Source organism: Vicugna pacos, chromosome 8 (genome assembly GCF_048564905.1).
Source record: "Vicugna pacos chromosome 8, VicPac4, whole genome shotgun sequence".
Classification (NCBI taxonomy): Eukaryota; Metazoa; Chordata; class Mammalia; order Artiodactyla; family Camelidae; genus Vicugna; species Vicugna pacos.
This window is the reverse complement of record NC_132994.1, coordinates 71617784-71633535: the sequence shown is the minus strand read 5'-3', so window position 1 is coordinate 71633535 and position 15752 is coordinate 71617784. Positions and strand designations below refer to the sequence as shown.

The 15752-nt window shown below is 46.4% G+C and overlaps 1 long non-coding RNA gene across 2 annotated transcripts; it reads left to right on the top strand.

Moving 5' to 3' along the window:
* The first annotated feature begins 7110 nt into the window (after nucleotides 1-7110).
* Nucleotides 7111-14796, top strand: LOC140697777 (uncharacterized). 2 transcript variants are annotated; one of them, XR_012075103.1, is made up of 3 exons: nucleotides 7111-7611; nucleotides 7975-8176; nucleotides 9748-14796. It is a non-coding gene; the product is annotated as an uncharacterized lncRNA (long non-coding RNA). The 2 variants fall into 2 exon arrangements; XR_012075104.1 differs by having other exon boundaries at nucleotides 7859-8176.
* Nucleotides 14797-15752: the final 956 nt, after the last annotated feature.

The window sequence follows — 15752 nt, the reverse complement described above, 5'->3', positions numbered from 1 at the left end:
AACTTTGGCTTAAAAAGTACCTGTATTTCACAAAAATGTCATCAACTTTCACCTTATCCTCTCCCTGCAAATTCAGTTTTCTAGATTAAGACATGGCATAGAACATAAAGCTGAAGCTCACAACATAAACAATAAATGCCTGACATGGGAAGCATTTAACAGGCTTGCGTAACAGCTGCTCGTGCAGCGGGACTCTCTCTTAATAGGACTCAGAACTGATGCCATAAATTAGAATTTCAGATAAGCCACAAGTAATTTTTTGGTATAAGTATGTCCCATGCAGTATTTGGGAGATATTTATCCTAAAAAGTTATTTGTTGTTTATGCAAAATTCATATTCAATGGGGCATCCTGTGTTTTATCTGGCACCCTACATGCTCCAGAAAAAAAAATCCATGAGCAGCCTTACAAGGTGAGTTGGTGTTTGGTGGTGGGACTACCTTGCTCTACAAATGATTTTTTTACTGATGGGACCATGTTTTGCCTCCCAGTGACCAGAAGGACCAGAGGTGAGGTTGTAGATTCGGTGGCTCATAAACAAAAGGACAGAAGTTACACATGCTTCCGTGCAAGGCGGTTTGCCTGTGTGCAGCCCTGACTTTGGACCAAAATCCCACCTGTGTGAGAGTTCAGTACTCTTATTTATCTGCTTGCCCCGAAGAACTGTCTAACATTTGAAAGTTACTCTAATTCATCACAAATCCTCCACACAGGCAGCAATGCTGGCCACGGTGGGGATTTCTGTGACTTCTAGTGACCAGAACTGAGCTGTGATAAAGTGATTTTCATAAAAGCACACTGAAGTGTTCATGCTGTATACTTTTATATATTATTTTTTATGGTTACTCTGGCTAAGGCCAGTGTGCTACCTAAGAAATGGTAATATCAGACTGTTGTCATATCTCTGGAGAAATGGAGACAGTGTCCTGAAAATTGATCACATAGTATGTCATGATTCAGGGTCCCATGATGGCTGTAGTTGGAACCCCTAGTTTAGCTGTATTATGCAGACCGTAAAAGACGTATGGCTTCGTGGCAGCAGCAGAAAGAGAGAAGAAGAGAAGAAGAGGGGGGGAAAGAGGAAGGAAAAGGAGATTCGTGGCAAAAAGAGACAAAGAGAAATAGGGAAAGGGACACCCAGTCTTGAATTTCTCATTAAGTTAGGAGAATTTTTCGTTACCTGTTAAGCTGTTAGTCTTTTTAGACCGAATTTAGAAAATCTTTGAAAAAATGAAATCAACTTAATGCAGTAATCACTTGTTTGGGAACACAGCTAAAAGCACCACTGAATTCCAGGGGCCAACCCGGCGCGCTTCTAATGTGGTGATTCTCTCTCCACAGCTGCTGCGTGTTCCATATGGAAATAGACATAACTGAATATATCTACCTTTAATTAAGTATAATGAATTAGGTTCTGTCCCTAAAGGGTTTAAGGATATGTTTTTTGTAATACATATTTGTGCGTCCTTGAAGATGATTGTGGAAATAAGAACATATCCAGAAGCAAAGGGTTTGGTTTTCCGTTTTTTCCTTACTCCTCCGTGCACTGTGATTGGTAGAGCGCTCCGGTAGGACCCTGAACCAAACGACAAATATCCCTGCCCTCGTGGGGCTGACACTCACCTCGCCACACTACCCATGCGCTGATGCATCAGCTATATTTCTCTGCAAGCACCAGAAATAGTTTATTCCTGGGGGGGAGGGAAGGATAAACCAGGAGTTTGGGATTAACATATACACATCACTATATATAAAATAGATAAACAACAAAAAACAAACCTTATGCTATATACCAAAAATTGACACAACATTGTACTGTCTATAATTTAAAAACTAAGTCAATTAAAAAAATTAAAAGAAATAGTTTATTCCCTTTTTGGCTTGGTTTGCGCAAGACCAGCTTCATGGGCGTGTGGTCCGTGCAGTCAGTCACCCAGGCCCCCACGCAGAAGGGCCTTGCACTTAGATTAACGCTCTGTTGTCACCAGCCTGAAATTCTTAATAATTTCTGTACAAAGGCCCTCCCATATTCGTTTTACACTGGATCCCACAAATTAAGTAGCCAGTCTCGGGTTTATGCATTGTAATGTAACAGAAATATATTAAAAAATAGTGATGGTTCCATAGAGAACTTAGAACTTACTTCCTAAATTGTTTAAATTTTTTAAACTTTTTTTTAATTGAGTTATAGTCATTTTACAATGTTGTGTCAAATTCCAGAGCACAATTTTTCAGTTATACATGAACATACATATATTCATTGTCACTTTTTTTTTCACTGTGAGCTACCATAAGATCTTGTATATATTTCCCTGTGCTATACAGTATAATCTTGTTTATCTATTCTGCATATGCCTGTCAGTAATTATAAATTTCAAACTCCCTTCCCACCCTCCTCCCCCTTGGCAACCACAAGTTTGTATTCTATGTCTATGAGTCTGTTTCTGTTTTGTATTTATGTTTATTTTTTATTTTTTTAGATTCCACATATAAGCAATCTCATATGGTATTTTTCTTTCTCTTTCTGGCTTACATCACTTAGAATGACATTCTCCAGGGACATCCATGTTGCTGCAAATGGCGTTATGTTGTTTTTTATGGTGAATAGTATTCCATTGTATAAACATACCACATCTTCTTTATCCAGTCATCTGTTGATGGACATTTAGGCTGTTTCCATGTCTTGGCTATTGTAAATAGTACTGCTATGAACATTGGGGTGCAGGTGTCATTTTGAAGTAGGGTTCCTTCTGGATATATGCCCAGGAGCGGGATTCCTGGGTCATACAGTAAGTCTATTCCTAGTCTTTTGAAGAATCTCCATACCGTTTTCCACAGTGGCTACACCAAACTGCATTCCCACCAGCAGTGATGGAGGGTTCCCCTTTCTCCACAGCCTCTCCAGCATTTGTCATTTGTGGACTTTTGAATGATGGCCGTTCTGACCGGTGTGAGGTGATACCTCATTGTAGTTTTGATTTGCATTTCTCTGATAATTAGTGATATTGAGCATTTTTTTCATGTGCCTATTGATCATTTGTATTTCTTGCTTGAAGAATTGCTTGTTTAGGTCTTCTGCCCATTTTTGGATTGGGTTGTTGGGTTTTTTTCTTATTAAGTCGTATGAGCTGCTTATATATTCTGGAGATCAAGTTGGTTTCATTTGCAAAAATTTTCTCCCATTCCATAGGCTGCTGTTTTGTTTTACTTCTGGTTTCCTTTGCTGTGCAGAAGCTTGTGAGTTTCATTAGGTCCCATTTGTTTATTCTTGCTTTTATTTCTATTGCTTGGGTAGACTGCCCTAGGAGAAGATTTTTGAGATGCATGTGAGATAATGTTTTGCCTATATTTTCTTCCAGGTGGTTTATTGTATCTTGTCTTATGAATCAAAGACTTTAACATAAGACAAGATACAATAAATTTTTTGATATTTGTAACCTCTAAACCCTTAGGAAGGCAGAAGAGGACTTTTTTAATGGGGAAAGTGAGGCCTCAAGGGACTATTTCTGTGTCTAGCTAAAATCCACATTTCCTGAACTTCATGCTGTATTTCTCAAATTTCATCACTTCACCCTTGTCCTTCCAAGATCTTGCCCTTTTTTCTTCCTCATCACGTCTGAGGATGTAACTAAAGAATGTGGCACACAGAGCTCTGTCCTCCCCACTCTTCAGTTTTCATAACCTTTGGGATCTAGATAGCACTTCACAGCCAAGAACTTTCCAACCATCAAAGTTCCTTGTGGTTTGGCTGATGGTGAGCATATTTTACCTCATTTGTCCAGTTGGTAGAGAACAGGAAGAAAAACAGGATGCACAGGTTAGGGATGAAGCCAGCAGCAGAAATCAAATCTTCCTAACTCTGGTCTCTGGAGCATCCAGCCAGACCAACCAGGAAGCAGTCAGGAGCCACCGATGTGGAAGCGAAGCTCAGGCCCCTGCAGACGGGCAGCTGGTCAGTGTGACCGCCGAGGAGGCAGAGGAGAGTTCGGGCTGCCTGCCTCTTATTATTTGGTTTTGGATGCTCCCGTAATCTGCACTTACTGCAGATTTGTGCTTTCAGTCAATGACTGTTGCAGACTAAAACATCGCAGCTTTAGGCGACCAGGGTTAGGTTAAGCCCGCAGCTGGGGCTGGTATTTTGCAAGAAATGATGATCTTCTACCTTTCAGATAATTACCAATCCTCTATAAATAAGTGAAAAAAATGAGGGTTTCCCTTACTTGGGAAATTTAATCCATTCTTCCTTGTTACTAAGCTTCTTTGACCTCGATCCTGTTTTTTGGTCTGTTTGTGTTGTCTCTCTCTATGTGTGTGTGTGTAAGGTATATACGTATAAATCACATATAACATATATATATATTTCTAGCATAGAAAAGCTCCCACAAATGTTGAATCTATATTTTGACTAACCAGAAACACTGCCTTCTGAAAAGTTTAGGAAAGAATCCAGCTATCTGTCTTCTAGTTTTCCTATTTGATTTTGTCTTTTGTGGTTCCACTGAACAGGCATCACTCCCCTCCCTTGGCAATGGTTTTGTGAGTTATGTTTTGCGACCGGGAACAGGCTTTCGGCTCTAAAGTGAGTGATCAGATTAAACCCAGGGGAAATGCCACAGCAGGATATCAGAATGATCTAATTTCTGCTTTGCAGTTTGTAATACCCATTTTAGGGAAATCACAAAGATTCTTATAACAAAGACTATTCCCTTAACAAAAAGAGAGATAGAGTAATCTTCTCTTTTTTAAAAATATAAAACCCACAACTTTCTCCTAAAGAAAACAGTCTAGTGTGCATGATCACACACAACAGCCACTTAAATACAAAAAGGCAAGGCACCCTCTGCCCTAAACTTACCCCCGTCCCCTGTTTAGAGCTCTAAACTTTCCGTCTTCATTCTCAGCCGTTGAAAGCTGTTCACAGATTTTCAGGAACTGTGGCACATTTTCAAACATTCCCTAGAAAGGGTGTAACCCTGCATTTCTCGTTTATCTACTTCTATACATCAGCCTGACACTCGCCACCCCAGGCACTTTTTACTGCAGTTCATTCAAGGGTGAACCAGAGATAACTGGCTTCCCACCCAGAGGGGGAAGCTGTGGGCATCAAGGAACAGGCAAGGCCTCCTCAAAGGGAGCGAACTTGACGAATAAGACACTGCTCCCTTCTATCCTGCCCTTCTCCAAAGCTGTTTTGTTTCTAATCCATTTTCTTAATACTTTCTAACTCCTTTGGAAAAGCCTTGCTACTCTCCTAGTCTCTACGGGAGCAAGATTTCAAAGCCCGCTGCTGAGTGTGTGCCGAGCCAGCATGTGGAAGATCATCTGCTTATGGAAATGGGCTGAACTCACCACTGCTCTCCACCAAGCCGTGTGCCCCCACGGCTACTTCACTAGCATCGAGACTTCCAGGCATCTAAGGAACAGACTTTTTGGAAGCCATTTATTCCCTGGGCTTCCTGACTGCTAATGTGATATCATGCACACGCCCCTTGTTTTGTTCCAGATGTATAACATTAACCCAAATGTTGGAGGTCACGATAACGTTGGGTTCCAGAAACATCATTGCTTGTCTTTTCACAGTCCTCAGAGTGGCCTGTACTTCTGCAGATGGAGCTGGTACCATTCCCAGCATTTACACAATTGGAGGTCCAGGGTGTGGGCCATGGGAGTAGGGGTGGGGTGGGTCCACTTCCATTCACTGGGGACCCCAATAACATTACAGACCCAAGAATATGTTTAGTTCTCAAGGAAGCAGCTTCTTCAGCTATTATAATGGATAAATGAAAAGAGCTTTGGATTGCCATCACAAAGTGATGGAAGGGCTATTAAATACCGATAGGATTGGTAAATCGCAAAGATGCTTGCACGGGCATTGTGACGCCCACTAGGAGTGTCTCCATCGTGTCCTACCTCCGGCCACCACAAGTGAAAATAGTGTGCTCGACAAGAAAGCGTAGCTTCAATACGAACCCCGAGACCTCCTTCGAGCCAGATGGCCAGCACTCCAGCCCAGTGATTTCTCATACTGAGATTAACATATGCCAGGAGGGGGAATAGAGTGGTCTCGAGAAGTCTGTGTATAGTTATCTGTTGCTGCATAACAAACGGCCCTAAAACTTAGTGGCTTAATGGTATCTTCTATTTAATTTCTCACAGCTTCTGTGCATCAGGAATTTGGCGAGGGCACAGCAAGGGTGTCCTGTCTCTGCTCTGTGACTTCTGGGGCCTCAGGAGGAAGACTCAAAGGCTCGGGGTTGGAATCAGCTGAAGGCTCATGAACAATTGATAAAGAAAAGATAAAGCTACAGAAAAAGAGAGAAAAAAAGAAGAAGAAGAAGTATGTCATTTCTGCCAGGAGGTCCTCTAGAAGCTAGGGGATGACTCCAGCAGGGACACGAGTCCAGGGGGAAGAGGGGAAGGGCATGGTCACCGCCATCTGTAGTGTTGCCCACAAGGACACAGGCAAGCTGCGGGGTCCCGCTCTAGGGATCTGGGTCTTGATTGGACTGGAGGCCCCTGCTGAATCCCGGCAGAGGGGTGGTGAGGTCAGCCATGAGAAGGTTCTTTTCTGGAAGCAAGCGGGTGACAGGAGCAAGTGGAAGGGCAAGGGTGGCTGTGACGGCAGGTGTAGGAGAGGCTCCTCTGCTGGGAGGTGTGGGGGCCTGACCGGCTCCAAGGAGAAACAGGCAAGACGCAGGCTCCTGTGGGCCAGGGCCTGGGGGAAGGAAATGAAAATGGGGAGCGGCGGTGTGGCCCTGGGGGTACTCCGGGGCGGAGCCAGGTGAGTGTGGGAACACTGGAGCACACGCGGGAGTCGCTGCTGGGTAAACGGGCAAGGCTGGGGAGCGGAGCCCTGAGGTCTGTGAGCTGAGCGGGGAGGTGACACTATCTGGGCGTTGATCTGCGGGCAGCCGGGGGCCTAGCTGGGGCTGTGGGCCAGGACGCCCACGCGTGGCTCTCCGCGTGGCCTGGGCTTCCTCACAGCGTGGTGGCTGGCGTCTCAGTGTGACCATTCTAGGACAGAGAGGGCCAGCCGGGCTGTGCCCCTGTTACGGCCGGGCCTTGGCAGGCCCGCAGCGCGGCTCTCACCGAGCTCCGCCGGCTGAGGCCGCTCCGGGGCCGCCCGGGCGCCGCAGGAGGGCGCGCGGACCCCGTCCCTCTCCGCGGGCGCGCGGGAGCGGGTGTGTGCTAGTTCGGCCGCCGCTGAGGAACACAGCCGCCTGCGTACCTCCTCCACGTCCGTTTCCGCTGGCTTTCCTGTGCGCGTGGTGGATTCATTACTAACGTTAAATAGCAAAAGAACCTCCTGAATGAAAGCTGAGGGAGCTCCGGGAGACGCACAGGGACGCCAGGTCTCCCGCGGGAGACGCCCGTGGCCAGAGAGCCCGACGGTTCAGTGAGAGCCCTGGAGGAGCTGGCCAGCCGGAAAGAGAGAAGACCCGATGGCTGGCCTCGTCCCCCAGCTACGCTTCTGGATAAGCGTCTGGAGAGCACAGGGCTCAGCTGGCGGGGAGCACATCTGCAAGCAGCGCCCCGCGCTGGGCGGGGCTCGGCGGGCCGAGAGCAAGCGACGGAGGCGGAGGCGCGCGCGGTCTCCGCAGAGATTCCGTGGTGAGCGAGAAAGAGGCTTCTCGGTCCTAGGGTTTTACATTCTAGCTGGGGGAGACAGACAACAAACAAAACAGTATAAACAAAGCGACCGCTAAATAGGAAAATGCTAAAGAGGGATGGGCATCCTGGCAACACTAGAACGGGGTGGGGGGGGGCGCGGTGCTACACCTGGCTCCGGGGTTAAGAATTTCCCTGTCATCCATGGGGTCGTCTCTCTTAATTCTCTCCCTCCTCCTCCTCGGCCCAGTGTTCTGGACATTGTGAAAAGGAAAGCGATGAGACTGAACAGCTTCTGGCTGTTGAGAATATCTTCACAATATTTTTGAATTTCTCTTCATAAATGTCATTCTGTTCATCTGGAAGGAGACAAACAGACCTGCGGCCAAACGGAGACCCGTTGGGAACCTTGTTGGACGTCGAGGCGTGAGGCTCTGCCCTCGGGCTGCCTTTTCCCTTCCGTCCGCCTTGACGGGTGAGGCGCCCTCAGAGGTGTCTCTTCTTCTTCCACCGGAAACCCCAGCTCGGCGTCTACAAAAGGCAGCCAAGAAAATACCAGATGCCCACGGTTTGCTATGCTTTCAATTCTTTCTGGATGGGGAATTGTAATTTCTAGTTTTTCATAATTTTATTCATTTCAACTTTCTTAGTGTTTTCTGCACTCTCCAAGTTTTCTTCAGTGAGCGCGTATCACTTTGTAATCAAAAAAAGGATACATATTTTTTGTTAAAAAATATATTGTTATCCCTCAGCTTAAAATCCGCTGGCCCTTCATTGGCTTAGCTCTTCTGCCTGGTCCAGGCTCCCCTCCTGATCTTACCTTCCCACGTCCTCCCTGACCTCTCAGCCTCCCCTCCTCAGGTTCCTTTGCACCCACGCCCCACTCCCCGCACTCACATCACACCTTGCCCCCGCCCCAGGACCTGCCACGGCTGGCCACTACCATGCCCCCCACCCCATCTGAATCTCCCTTGCCTCCCCGCCTGCTGCCGCACCCCACCTGGCACTCTATGGGCTCTTCGGAGGCACCTCAATCTCACCTCTGCTGGCTCTCCCTCCTGCACCCTCCCTTGCCCAGCCTCTTTCTAAAGCAATCCTGCTGTCCTGTGCAGTGTTTCCAGGCTGCTTCTTCAGTAGACTGGACGCGCCCTGGGGACAGGATCAGTGCCCTCATTTCTTAGGTAGTTCTCTCTCTCTCTTTTTCATCTTCATGGAGTTCTTAGTGCTCAGCACAGTGTGTCAAACACACAACAAATGACCCATGAAATTACTCATGGAATGTGTGTCTGATTTTCAAGGTGCCCGCACAGCAACTATCCATCACTAGAGTTTGTGTTTTGATCCCAATAAAGACCACTTAGAAATAAAACCACGAAGAGTCCTACATGCAAAGGAGCCTCCTAAACACAGTGACTTTCCTGTGCTGTTACCAGAGGCAAGGTTACCCTGCTCCGCCTGTGTTGGGCTTGCGATCGGCTGGGAGCCCCTTCCCTGGCTCCCCAGTAGCCTGAAGAGCTGGGACTTGCAGATGGTGTTGTTGTCGCACCCGCTTCCTCCCAGAGCTCCTTGGGGACTCTCTGACTGGTATACCGTAGGTGCTTTTTTAATGCTTGTCGCAGGAGTAAATTTCACACTTAGGGAGTCTATGTGCCAGGAGATGCCCAGTCAATATCAATGGAGGTGTTAAAGATGGGTGCCCATGGAGCCCCTGGGAGAGTTCTGCAGTTTGCTTCCTGCACTGGGGCACCTCATCAGTGGGGTGAGCAGGGCTTCGAACCCACGCCCAGTTCCTCCAGGCCCTCGGCTGGTGCAGGGCTGCCCGCCTGCCGCTGGGCGTTCTGCTGCATGCCAGCGTCATGTGGGCTAACAAAGTAAGAAGAGAGTTTGAAAAGCGCTTGCCCTTCTTCCTTCCCACGTTAACTCGATTCTCTGTGATTTCTGAGCTCTCCTTCCCTGTCATTTCTCCAGAGCTTTGCCAGTCCTGAGACCGAAGAGCTGCAGAACGTCACCCCGTAGGAATGTGAAATGATTCTTGTCTCAACGTGGCTTTGCTTAATAACACACCCTGCAAATTCAGGGGGCTCATGTGGGCAAAATACACTTTTTCATTTTCATATGTTTGCCTCTTTCTTCCAACAGACTCTAGGAAAGACCGCAACATCAGCAATTTGACAATTTGGAACTGAAATAGAGAGTCTAGAGTCTGGAATTTCATGTCTCCTCTTATTGAAAAAAAAATTCTTTGAAGTGTATGAATTTGTGCTTGGCAGTTCTTTCCACTGGCATTGCTTCATTCTCCCAGACCAAGCTAAAGCGGGAAACATCACTCCTCAACCCTTCTCCACCAAGATTCGCTGCCCTCTAGACCTTCTGCACAACCAGGAGAGGTCCTCCCTGAAAGGGGACTGTAGGCTCCCTTCCTGCCCAAAGTGACACATACCATGGAACCCAACGCCTTCTGAAGTATCAGAGGACAGATAATGGGGCCAGCATCCCTCATGCAAGTCTCCTCTTTCCTGGGAAACTCAAGCATGGGTCTGGGAGTGTGTGACATTTCTCGGGAGAGGACAGTTCCACCCAAGCCTGCTCCTCCCATGAAGTCTGCTTTCATGTCATGATGGTGATGATGATGGTCAGTTGACATGTTGGTTCCCCATTGAACTGGGTGCACAAACACTGCTCGAGTCCTTCACTACACCCCAGAAGAGTAGAAGAAAGTACCAGCTGGAGTTTGGGAGGAGTAATGTTCCACTGAGCATGAAAAAGGATCACTTTATCCTAAAGAGAGCAAACTTACACCACCTGACATCCCAAGAAAATAACCTGGCCAGGCCTCCCGAGCATCCCTGTCGCCCAGCACTCAGGGGACCGTGCTAGATAGAGCGCTCGTGGGGACTAGATGTCTGCATTATTTTGAAGCTGGAAAGACAGATCCTTTAGGGACCAAAAAGGTGTTTTGCCTTTTGAAATAGAGATTAGAGTATTTCTATCAGAGATATTTGGTCCCAGAAGGACTGCCTGCCCCTTGTCCAGAGGAGACTCGATGCAGTGAAGGAACCCAAACAGAGATGCTCCAGGCTGAGATGTTGTGTTCAGCAGTATCAACTGGGCACGTCCCTGGCACTGTTCCCCCTAGAGCTGGGCTGTCCTGTGCCTGAACATTATTGTTCTTAGGGGTGTGTGTGTGCCCAAGCACTTATTCCCAGGAACTTGGGAGCTAAAGACAAAGCAAAAGCAGTAGGAACATCTGGCTGATCTTCTTTTTCCCTGATCCTGGAGGGAAGAGCATGAGAAGGAAAGGAATGGCGTGGCTCATGCCCTGGGCTGGATGCTCATGCCCTGGGCTGGATGCTCATGTCCCCTGGGTGGTGTTTTCTAAGACTGAATGCATAGTAGCACTTCAGGACGGAGTGATGGGCAATTTGGAGCTTTCTGGCCGTGAAGTATCTGGTGGACTGTGATTGTGCTGTTTAGGCCATAGAGTCAGACCACACACTCTGGGTGAGAGGGGGCTTTTGGCTGGAAGGGAATGGGTCTTCTCAACCTCAGTGATTGGAAGAAAAGTTAATCCTGGGCTGGGACATCTGGGACAGGAAGACCAAGAGCAAAGGAGAGTTGCAGCATTTCTGGTGGTGGGTAAGATCCAGGCTCTGCCATGTGGCTGTGGGATGGGCTCCAGGAGGGGGCCCTCTGGTAGGGTGCCCTTGGGGTCAGGCTGGGGCCTGAGTCTGGACCCTAAGAGCAGACCGTTCAGGAGCAGCTTCAGGTTACCTGTGAGTTGTGCTTTCTAATCCCAAGGGCTCTCAGTAAAGTGTCACTGTGGGCAGAGACCCATCTCACTCTTGCTGTGGGGAGATTTGAGCATCAGTGTGGTGATCTCCCTAGGGCCACCCACAACCAAGGCAGCAGTCACAGCAGTAGTGGGAGCCAGGAAATAAGCCAGGGGATCTTAGAACTCATCTGGTGGTGTGATGTAGAAGGCAGCTAAAATGGCCCACAATGACCCTACCTTGGCATTTACACTCTTATGCAATCCCTCCCCTTGAGTATGAACAGAACCTGTGACTTGCTTCTAACCAAGAGAATAGAGCAAAGGTGATGGGCTGTCTCTTCTCTGATCAGATTATATAAGATTGTGACTTCTGTCTCCCTAGTAGACTCTACTGCACTCTTGACTTGCCCTCAAGAAGCCATGTTGGAGTGGCCCACGTGGCAAGGAACTGAGGGTGGCCTCTGGCCAACAGTCAGCAAGGAACTAAATCTTGCCAGGAACAACTTAAAGCTGAGCATAGACCTTTCCCCACTGGAGCCTTCAGATGAGACCTCAGCCCTGGCTGACAACTGATTGCAATCCATGGGAGACCTTGAAACAGAAGACCCAACTAAACCATGCTCAGATTCCTGGCTTATAGAAACTGAATGTTGTTTCAAGCTGCTACTTTGTGATTATTTATTATGCAACAGCAGATAAGCAATACACATAGTACCTTAAAAAGGTGCTAAAAATTTTGGAGGAGATGAAATTGGAGCCCTGGGGAACTTTGACTATAAAAATATGATATTAAAAGGAAGACAAATTTATTTTATAATCATAGGTTGATAAGGTTATAAAAGGCTGATTATTTGAGAAGTTGCTTGAGCATTATTTATTTTCTGAAACTAAGTCTCTCACCCTTTGCTCAAAACCCCCCTACTTCTCATCCCATTGCCTCCCTCCTGGACCCTGCCTTCCTGCCTCCTCGATGGGTCGGTGACTCAGTTGGACCATATGCCTGCCTTTGGCTTTCATTTGTCCCAAAGGAGTTGATGTCCATTGGCTCCTTTCACTGTATCTAGCCATCAAGTACTGTTCCCCATCCCCCACAACCACCCCAGGCTCAGTTCTGGATTTGAAGGCATAGTACCCTGAGTAGAACCAGGACCCTAGAACCCTCATAGGTCTAGAAGGGAGATTGGACATGGTATGCGTCTGTTCAAGAAAAATTTAACACAACTCATGTATAATCAGCCCAAAATGACTTGATAGCAGAAGCAAAGAACAAAATTTAAGGGAATATCATAAAACTGTTAAATTTGAAGTCTTTGGAGGATAGCCATGCCCCACACGGGATCACTGTTGAGATCACTATTTCAAAAGGAATTCAGGATAGAACATGGGGAAACCATGCTGTCAATGTCACTTCAGCCTGTGGTCCTTTTACCAGATGTGACCCTTGGTACCTGTTCATGACTGGTGGCGATTCCAGGTGAGACCCATCACCACAAGAGTCTGGAGAAAGCTCACGGGAACTTTGTCATCAGGAAGTTGCTACTTCCTATCTCTCCATACTTCTCAGCTTTACTCTGTCTGATTAAGACCAAGACCTAATTTCTCAGTATGTTTCACTTGGTTGGAATCCAGCTGAAGTGGAGAATTTAGATATTTGTAAGTTTGAATTATATCATCTTAATTTTTGATCAGCCTTTTCACTTAACTTCTCAGACATGGTACCTGATGGGCACTCCCTTTTAAGTTGCCTTCTTGATGTGGCAAGTTCTGCTGACATACCTTCCAGGTTTGATGAAACACTGGACAGCATTTCTGCAAAGGCTATGTTTAGAAAGTGACCCACATTTTGCTGTCAAAAATATTTTTCTGTTTAATTTACTTTATATCAAGGTGTTTGGATTAAGTTTATTTTAAACATAAAGTGTTTGGAAGGCTTTCTTTACCACACTAGTCATGTGTACCTCCTCATTCTGAAAGACCATAAAGATGTATCACCACCTAGAAATGAAGAAAGATGAAGGGATTCTCATGTGTGACCACATTCTCATGCTTGAGCCTCATACAGATTTCTAGACAAAGTTTAAATCAGACAATGAAGCCTGCAGAGTGAACAGTCTCTTGCAAGTTTTTGGTCTTGGGAAGTTGGTTAGTTTCTAGACGAGGAGGGAGGTTAGTAGGGTGAACCCAGGGATTAACAAAACTGGGTACTACAAAGTGCTGGTGATGCCATAGCACCAGACTCAATGTTGGGCCAGATAACTCCCAACTTTTCCATCCTAATAAACTTAGTTGCCAAGCCCTGTCCTCATACCACCATTGGAGCAGGTGAGTCAGCGAAATTCCATGGAGCAGGGGCTGGAGTGTGGGCAACATGAAAGTTCAGACCAAGGGAAAAAGCAAATCTTGACTGCATGTGCTCAACTTTCTTTCCCCAGCAGTGAGTCTCCAGGGAGCTGGCTTTGGCCTGGGTTCTGGGAGCCAGCCAAGCATGGAGGAGTGATATGACCGCAGATCAAGACCCAAAAATCAATATTCAGAATCAAATAGGCAGAGAAAGAACAGTAGGAAGGGCCTGGGCAGAAAGGTTGCCATAATGAGACTGCAACCAGGGACTCCAACGTGAGCAAGGTCAAAGGCACAGAGAAGGAAGAGAAGGCAGACATTTGGGAGATTCTGTGAGATGCAGGGACCTCCGTCGGGCTCACTAATCTTGTTTCTGGGTGGAAAGGGAGCAAGAAAGCAGACTCAGCACAGCAAAACCAGGGTTTCCAAGCCAGGTATGGAGTTTGAAGAGTTGCCAGGATGAAAGGGAGGTCAGAGCTGATGTCAGAGCCACAGTCTAGAGTTAGCGAGACAAGACCAAGTTCAAATAAGGACCAGTAGCAGACGACGTGGATGGGGTAGAGAGAAGGCTTTGGACTTGACAGGAAGCTTGTTTCAGCTTGTACTTGCATTAAGGAATCAAACAATACGTGATTGATGGGTGGATCAGGTGAGTTATTGATAGGGCCAGGGCCGGAAGGGATACTTCACGCTTAACAGGGACAATCCTTGCACAGCCAGCGATGGAGAAGCACGTCAATGGCTCAGGATAACTTCACCTTCATGGTGGGAAAAAGAAACACAGACTGCAAGGCCCTCGGACCCTGGGTCTGTTGCCCCCCACTTGCTCATGATGGACAGCCTGTGGGAATGAGGCATCTTGGAGGACATACGGCAGAGGTTGGATTTCATTATCAGGCCTGGAGCTCCAGGGACCAGGCTGAAGTCTTGCAAGGGGAGAAGGCAGGTCCTGAATTAGGACACAGTGGACATTTCCCGGAAGCCTGATCAGGCCGGTCGTCCAGGCTGAACCCTGGGAGTGCTATGGATGTTAGAAGGAGGACTGCTGAGGAGTGAGGATTCAGACCCAGAGGCTTGACTATTCATTTTTCTTTGCTGAATTTTAGCCATTTTCAGATTTTCGTGCTTCAGTTACTTTTCTGTTGGGAATTCTGTACCTTATTTTTTTTTCTCTTTTGCCAGTAGGAAAATGTGTTTCACATTTCTCATGAATGTCATCTCCTTTTTCACCCAAGGGCAGGGGTGGATCTGGTTTCGTGGGGCCTGAAGCTGACAGTTTGGGCGTGGTCCTCTTTAAGAAAAAGAATATAAAAAATGTTAACATGAAATTAGGTACAAAAGTGAAAACATTAATTTGGAATGAGAGAAGAAGCCACAATATATTACAATTTTTTTAAGTTGTTAAAAAAAATCATAAGCGCTAGAAAAAACTCACACTACTTTTATGAATTAGCTGCCTGACTCTAATGCACTTTTCCTATATTTTTGGCTGAATATTCTGATCACCTCTTCATAGAACAACACTTTAAAAATACTTATTTGGGGGGAAATAATTAGGCTTATTTATTTTTATTTTATTTATTTTTTAACAGAGGGACTGGGGATTGAACCCAGGACCTCATGCATGCTAAATATGCACTCTACCACTGGGCTATCCCCTTCTCCAAAATATTTTTTATAGAGAAAATCAAAAGCTATGTCAGTCTTCTTTTGAGCTTGATTGTTTAACTATTTGAGAGTTTAGAAAAGTTTCCTTTCACTTCTCAACTCACTTTTGATGATGCCGTGTAAAGCTTTTGGATCACGATCAAACTCGAGAAAATCTCTCCATCTTTCTTCCCCTTGGGGATGTTTTAGACACACTTATCTCTTTGGGTGTAAGTTCGTGCCCTCCAAGCACAGGCATTCTGATCAGTTCTATTCTGCATTATTCTCATCAAAGAAGAACAAAGTGGCACAACCTATTTATAATTCCACACACTGTACTATCTATGGAGTGTATTCCTGGGTGAGAACTTTGCTTTTGAACAGG